The sequence below is a fragment of the Myotis myotis genome, unplaced genomic scaffold (assembly GCF_014108235.1).
Source record: "Myotis myotis isolate mMyoMyo1 unplaced genomic scaffold, mMyoMyo1.p scaffold_m19_p_14, whole genome shotgun sequence".
Lineage (NCBI taxonomy): Eukaryota > Metazoa > Chordata > Mammalia > Chiroptera > Vespertilionidae > Myotis > Myotis myotis.
The window spans coordinates 54,617,384-54,625,493 of NW_023416318.1; positions in this window are offsets into that span (position 1 = coordinate 54,617,384).

An 8,110-nucleotide genomic window follows, 5' to 3' on the forward strand; every position below is an offset into this window, starting at 1 on the left:
TTCACGGCCGCGTGTGCCCGTCTCTGGGTTCTGGCCTCAGTGATGGTCGAACATAAAACTGCCGTGGAGGGTGTGGCTCGGTGGCACAGGACTGAAACCTCGTCTGTTTCACGCTGATCACAGGTTGAAGGCCTCGGCGTTTAAGAAAGAATTTTCTTCACGGCTCACCCGCCAGGACACTGTGCAGACGTCCCGCGTGTGTCCGTGGGCATTTCTGTCGTAAGCGCTGGGAGGAAGTCACTGCCCTCACGTCCTGCTTTGAGCCAAGTGAAGGCGCCATTAGGAAAGTGTGCGCTTGCCCGGCCATGGGGCTCAGGGGTTGAGCATCGACCTAGGAACCAGGAGGTCACGGTTCGATTCCCGTCAGGCCCAGGCCTGGGTTGTGGGCTCCATCCCCACTGTGGGGCGTGCAGGAGGCAGCCGATCCATGATTCCCTCTCATCATTGGTGCTTCTATCTCTCTCTCCTTCTCCCTTCCGCTCTGAAATCAATAAAAAATTATACATTAAAAAAGAAGAAGAAAAAAAGAAAGTGCGCCATGAAAGTGCTGGGTGACCAGGCATGACGCACAGCGGCTCCGAGGTGCAAGGCCAGCCTCAGCTCCCCGACGGGAACTAGACCCTGAGCCTTTCCCAGGCCTTCCTTCCGGAAGCTTCCCTTTCCGTGGGTCTGTCATCCAACGACCCTCCAGCCAATTCCTAGAAGTGGAGACAGTCGCTCTCCTCAGAAGGAAACCCTGCTCTTCTGCCTCCTCGGGGAAGGGAGGGGCGGTGGGGGCGCGATGACAGAGTAATGAACCGCGTGCAGAGGAGACGACTGGCTCCGAGGGGGGGGGGGGGGGGGGCGCGGTGCGGTGACCCGTCTGCGGGAAACACGGTCTCCACACCCAGCGTTGGAATCGCACGCTTCCTGCTCTGTCGTCTCTTAGCGGCGGGTTATCAGTGACACCCCATCGCAAAGGAATAGGCACAGATGAAACCGGCCATAAACATTCATCACATCTCATTACTGCGGATTAATGAGCTATTTTAAAATTAGGCCTCGTCACATGCGGTGCCGAGGACCTCGCTGCGAAGTATGCGAGGCTCGGAGATAACTGACGACCGTGAGACGGTGGGGCGTTGTGAGGGGGTGAGACCGGCCTTCTGCTAATAGTTTGGATCAGGACTGACGACACCTGATTGTGGAAATGATGAGGCATTCTCTTTACATCGATAGCCTTCAACATGTGTTTTTTTATACATATTTTTTACTTTTATTGATTTTGGAGGAACACTGGTTTGTTGTTCGACTTACTGATGCGTCCGTTGGTTGATGCCGGCGTCCGCCCTGAACGGGATCCAGCCTGCAGCCTTGGCCGGAGGGACAGCTCTGCAGCCGCCTGAGCTGCCGCCCGGCCTCAGTCCTGTAACAACACGCACTCCCCTCGCATGACATCGCACAGCAGAGAGCGCCCCGCATGGCCGCACACGCATCGCAGCCGCTCGGAGAGGAGCTCTGCCCAGAACGCCGCTGTGCCCCAGTGAGCCCCGAAATGGTTCGGCCAGTGACGGCTCCGTTCGCCTTTTATCTGCGGTGGGAGCCTGAGCGGACGGATACTGGAGGATTTTCAAGGAAATAGAAGCAGGCCGTGTGGGGTGAGTCCTCCAAACTCCCGTGGGCTGTGAGGTGTCCTATCGGGCTCCCAGGCGGGAATCCTGGGCCACAGGCAGGTCGGTGCCCGGGGGCGGTCTGCCTCCCACGGTGACGGTGTGGCCCTGCCCAGCGGCTCCAAGGACGGCTTCCACTTGGACCAGAGCAGCTCCCGACCCCATACCTTCCTCCGAGCGGGCTCGCGGCCAGGCCTCAGCGCCGCTTCCTGGTCTGTCCTGGGCGGTGAGAGCACCTGCTCTTCCGAATCGGCCGGCTCAGCGTGACGGGGGCCCCGGATCCGGGGAAGCAGGGGCCGCAGTCTCTCCTCGGGGCCCCCTGGTCACCATCGCCTCCCCTGCGAAGGCACCAGCCCCGCACATCCCTCGGTGACCAGTCCCATCCTTCAGCCGCGTCCAGGCGCGATCCGGTGGTGGGACTGGGGGTGGGGGGGGTCGTGCAGTTCACCTCACCCCCCAAAAATAGATTTACCCAAATGGACACACTCAGGGCCGACGTGTCTGCCATTGGAGCAAGTCCTTTGAGCGCCGGCTGCACGTGTGCCCTCATCTGGAGCTGGAGGTGGTCTTACTGGATTATACGTAATGTAGCCCTGCCCGTGGCTCAGAGGTTGAGCGTCGACCTGTGATCCAGCAGGTCACGGTTTGATTCCTGCTCGGGGCACAGGCCCGGGTTGCAGGCTCCATCCCCAGTGGAGGGCGAGCAGGAGGCAGCCGATCCCTGATTCTCTCTCATCATTGATGTTTCTATCTCCCTCTCCCTCTCTGAAATCAATATATATAAAAAAAGAAAATAAGTTAATCTCTTGCTCCATAAAATTCTAATATTAATTATATCATTAATAATGCATTTCAGCAATTCATTTTACTAATGGTATTTAATATTAAAATTTGCTGGGAGATTCCATTTTTGTATATTTTATCAAATTTACTAATCTGATGTCTTCTAGAATAAAGAGATCTTTACTGTTTAGTGATTATAATCGGTACCCCTCGGTCCTCAGGCCTTCGCCACCCCTGTCGTGCCCGTGGGGAAGGCACACAGGCAGATACGTTCTGCGGTTACAGCCCTCCCGCCCCCCCGCCCCCTGAGATCTGTCCGTCTGCTCCAGGCCCCCATGCCTCTGGCTCTGTTATTCATCAGTTTATTTTGTTCTTTGGGTTCCTTGTTTGTTTATTTTGATTTTTAGATTCAATTGTGGATAGATATGTGTTTATTGCCATCTCATTGTTCATATTTTTTATCTTTTTTTCCTTCTTCTTCTTAAATAAGACCCTTCAACATGTCATAATACCGGAGTCCCAAACAAGAGGAACCCAAAGAGGCCCACACCAAGACGCGTCGTAATAAATGCCAAGGGTTAGAGACAGAGAACCTTAAAAGCAGCAAGAGGAAAGCGGGCAGTTCCCTACAAGGGAGCGCCCACACGATTGTCAGCTGATTTCTCAACAGGAACTTTGAGGCCAGCGGGAGAGGCACGAAATAGTCAAAGTGACCAACAGCAAGAGCCCTCTGCCCGCAAAGCTATCGTTTAGAATTAAAGGTCATTGAAGAGCTTCCCAGGCAGGAAGAGCTGAGGGAGCCCATCACCACCAACCCAGAAGCACGGAGTGTTGCAGGGTCTCCTTTCATCTGCACGCGGGCGGCGGCTGCACCGTGTCCCCCCCCCCCCCCCCCCCGCCCTGCCAGAGCCTCGCCGCGTGCCCCCGGATGCGACCCTCGGAATGGCGTCTTTGTTCTCTATTCAGGAATCTCCGCGTCTGTGCTCATTACTTCCGTTTCCTCCACCTTTGGGTTTGCTCTGAGGCTGTTTTCCTGACTTCCTGCATCGACTGCCTGTCCCTTCATTCCCAGCCGCTCACTTCCCAGGTCCCTGTGTGGCCTTCAGCACCCGCTAGGGTCCGGCCTGGCTCATCGCCAACCGGCTGTTTTGCGTGGAGCATTTTTTTATTATTATTTATTGGCTAGAGGCCCGGTGCACAAAAATTTGTGCACTGGTGGTGGTGGTGGGGGGGTGTCCCTCAGACCAACCTGTGCCCTCTCACAGTCTGGGACCCCTCGGGAGATAACCCCCTGCTGGCTTAGGCCCGCTCCCCAGGTGGCAGATGGCAGGCCGATCCCCAGGTGCCTGCCCCGCCTCCCCAGGTCCCGCACAGGGCAGGGCCGATCAGGGGGTTGGAGGTTCACTCGCACCCCAAGGCTGCAGAGATAAGACAAGCAACACTACGACTGAAACCTTCTGAGGAAAGCGAACAGCAAGGGCACGCACGAAAGGGGAAACCGAGTCCTCTGACGGCGGGGCGTCTGTGGAAACACCTGTATTTGCTAACATGGGCGGATCCGAATGTCACCTCGATGTGACCCCTTCTAGGGCCCTCGCTGGGCAGCGGTCCACACGGGGGGGGGGGGGGGGGGAGGCGGGGGGCAGCTTGAAACACGGCCTTTTCATCACCGTTTTCTAGAATCCGGAGTGCGATGTGCCTCCTTGTTGTTTTCTTAGTATTTATCTTGTTTGGAGTTTGTGTGTTTAGAGTTTTCATCACATTTTTAAAAACCGTCATTATTTCTTCAAAGGTCTTTTTCTGCCTCTTTCCTCCTCTTTTCTTAACTTCGTGTGACAAGTAAATGCTTGTCGGCCTGTGATACTGTCCCACTCGTCACGAAGGTTTGTTCGTTGTGTTGGTTGTTTTCCAGCCTTTTTCCCTCTTTCCTCAGGTCGGCTACCGCCCATTGTTACGTGTTCCAGGCCCCTCTCCCTCCTTCCGCAGTGTCTATTCCGAAATGTACTTCGTCTGGTATATTTTTATCTTGAATATTTTTAACTCTGTGAGTGTCATTAATTTTATCTTCCGTGTTTCCCTCATCACGCTCACTTTCTGAAAATTCACTAACTCGTTTGCAGTCGCTGTTTTAAAGTTATTTCCTGCCCTGACCGGTGTGGCTCAGTGGACAGAGCGTGGGCCTGCAGACTGAAGGGTCCCAGGTTTGATTCCAGTCAAGGGCAGGTACCTTGGTTGCGGGCACATCCCCAGTCGGGGGTGTGCAGGAGGCAGCTGATCGATGTTTCTCTCTCATCGATGTTTCTGACTCTCTGTCCCTCTCCCTTCCTCTCTGTAAAAAATCAATAAAATATATTTTTAAAAATAAATAAATAAATAAAACAAAGTTGTTTCCTGCTCATTTCATCGCCTCTTTCCTTCCTGTGACTGGTTCTCTTGGCCGATTTCTCTTCCGGTGATAGGCCACTTTCTGCTGGTTTAGAAAATATTTTTTTAACTTTTTTTCTTGTCTTCCTGAGATTTTGAACTCCACGCGGGTGAATGTTCGGCTTTTATTCTCTTTCTTTAGAGACGTTTAAAGTGTGTCTTGCAGCTGCTTCCCAACAGCTCACTCCTCTCCGTGTTGCTTTAAGGTCCGTGTGTCACAGGAGGCCCAGCCGGCTGGCGTCTCTCCTTCCGTGTTCGGCACCGTCCGGGGGTCTGGCCGCTGCAGCCGTGAACCTCTGCTCCCTCAGCCACTCACGGGGCGCTCGGCCTGGCGTGAGGCGTTTTCCTCCTCGGACGAGCGGGCCAGGGCTCAGCCAGGGCGCGTGGGAATGGACGCAAACCCGAGGCAAGCTGACCGAGTCCTTTCTCTGTGGGTCTGTCCTCTATGGTATCCGCCGTGCAAATTTCACCCCCACCGCCCCCCTGCTCTCCTCCTTCTGTGCCAGCGGGGGGGGGGGACGGGGGGGCTCTGCTGGGCTCCTCCTTCTGTGCCAGCGGGTGGGGCGGGGGGGCTCTGCTGGGCTCCTCCTTCTGTGCCAGCTGGGGGGGGCTCGGGGGGGGGGGCTCTGCTGGGCTCCTCCTTCTGTGCCAGCCGGGGGGGGCGCGGGGGGGGCTCTGCTGGGCTCCCCCTTCCTAAAGCCATGCCCAGCAGTCCTCACCACCCTCCCCCGGCGCCCAGAGCCGCAGCCTGGCCCTGCGCGCTGTCCGGGGCCTGAAGGCTTTTGTTTATGTGCCGGTCGGTCTCCTCATTGTCTCCATGGCGCCCTCCTCCCGCCCAGTTGTCCCTGATCAGCGGGACACGTCCGGTCCTTTATTGGAATAGCACCGTGTCCTTAACACGTGGACGGTGGCTGTCCACCAGGACGTGTGTGCAGGCCCATGACACACCCAGCGGCCGGGGCCCTGCGGGGTCCGTCTCCTAGGACCTGCCTCACACGGGAGGTTTGCGGGCACGGGGTCTGGGTGAGCAAGGTGCCTGCAGGACAGGCCTCCCTCCAGAGGCCCAGGAGCTAGAGGCCGAGGAAAGCAAAGGGTCTCGGCGCCTTGTTACTGAGGCTGTGAGTGCGCGACCGTCGTCACCGGCATCGAAGCCATTTCCAGTGGCGGCTGCTCCTGGCCTCGGGATTTGTGTTTGAAGTAGCCTTTCCAGCCTCCGGATTCTGGAGTCTATTTTCCATCCCCCGCCCCCCGCGCCCCCCTCCCCGGACCCTACGGTGACGGTGGGGACAGCGTGCTGCCAGCTGAACAGCCGCAGAGGATCCTGTTTGGATCTGCCCTGCCTCGCGGGACAGGAGTGAACCCGTCGTCGCCGCCGAGACCGTAAATCTGCTGGTAAGAGCGGCAGCTGCCTCTGGCGAGGCCCTCCGCTGCGTCCTTGAGTTTTGCTCGTAAAAGACCAGGATTTACTGCGCTCAGCGTTTGGCTAAGTCGCTGTCTATCATAGTTCGTCTGCTTTGTCATCAGACCCGTGCGTGTGGAGCAGATGTACCCGGGTGGGGCGCCAGCGCCGAGCCTGCCCCTACGAATGCCTGTTCTTTTCCTGCACAGAAAACCCCGCAGGCTGCCCCCGGCCCCCGAGGTTGGCTTGTTTTTGTAGGTAACTTGCCCTCGGTTCTGCTGCGTTTCTCCCTGAGGGAAGAGACGTGTTTCGGGTTTCGCTGAGTCACGCTGCCCACCCACTCGCGGAGAATTCGGCCGTGACCGGGCACTGAAATCCCTGCTGGGAGGCGGCTCCCCGTGCGGATTCCTGGGGCGCCCCACACCCCCAGACAGCGGGGCCGGCCTCCGTACTGACGTGATGAGGTGCCTCTCACGGCGTCTTTGGAAGAGGGGTCGGGGCAGGGGGTGCACAGGCCTGTGGTGCCCTCATCTGGAGGAAGCCGCGGGGACCCTCTTCCCCGGGTCTGGGAGGAGGAGAGCTGGGGGCGGAGGCGACGCCCGCTCCCTCCCAGCCTCCTCGCAGGGCACCCGCCCCTCGCGCCCCTAGACCGGGGAGTCGCCTTCGCCAGGAGGACGGAGTCACCGCCGTAGGAGCCCCGACATGAGCGGGGACCTCGGCGCCTGTGGGAGTTTTAACTGTCAGAGCAGGTGGCTGAGGACAGCGCCCCCACCCGGGAGTGGGAGGAGCTGGAGCTCTGGCCTGTGTCCTCCCCGCGGAGGGTGAAGCAGCAGTTCCCTGAGTGTCACCTTACACCTCAGGGGACGGCCCTGGCAGCGACTGGAGGGCTGGACACCGTGCTCCTGGCCGGCCGGCCCCGGGGCACCCCCAGATCCGCCAGGGGGGACAGCGAGGCTAGCCGCTCCCCGGAGGCGCGGGGAAGGGCTGGTGAGGGAAGGGCTCAGCGTTGCGGTTCTTCTGCGTGGCAGGCGGTCCTCCCAGGGAAGGGGGGTGTGAGCCGGTGGACGTGGCCTAGGTGTGCCCACAGCTGGCCCCCAGCAAAGGAGAGCAGGGAGCAGGGGCTGGAGGAGGTCCGTGGCCACCAGCACGAGGGGCGACGGCTTTCCACAGCCTCCGTCCGAGGCGAGGGCTGCTCTGTGGGCAAGGACAGGAACGGCATCAGAGAGTCCTGTTGGCCTGTGAGGACCTGCGCGTGTTGGGGCTGCCCCCGGGACACGGCCGTTCATCTCAGCCACGTCGGTCTGTCTGTCTGCCTCGCGCCCGAGAGCCAGCCGTGCTCAGCTCCGCATGGACTCACTTCGCTTCGAGCGCAGCCCTGGTCTGAGACGCAGGTCCATCCGTGGGCACAGGTGCGTCCGCCTCCCCATCTCCGGATGCCACGGTGTCACCTGGCTTCTCCCTCTGCCCTGCCTTCAGGCCCCGCGAGAGGGCAGGACCCGGGCGGAGGAGGGGCTGGTGACCTCAGCGTCCTTGACCCCCTGAGAGTCTTCCTCTTACTTTTCCGCCTCCTTGATGGACGAGGCGGTCCTCTCGGCTAGGTGTCCAGGGACATCTCACAGCCTTGATCCGCCCCCTGGTCCCCTGACGGACAAGCCTCCGTGAGAAAGATTCATCCATCAGTGAACGTGTGAGCTAATGAAAGATTGGCTGTTAAAGGGATAAATAGCTCATTGCCTAAAGCAATTAGGACAAGCAATTACTCAGGCTTTGTGACTCTGATGTTAAATAACTACCAGCAGAGCCCAGGGGGAGGAGACAAAACATGCCGGATGCGATCGCAACTGTTGAACCAAAT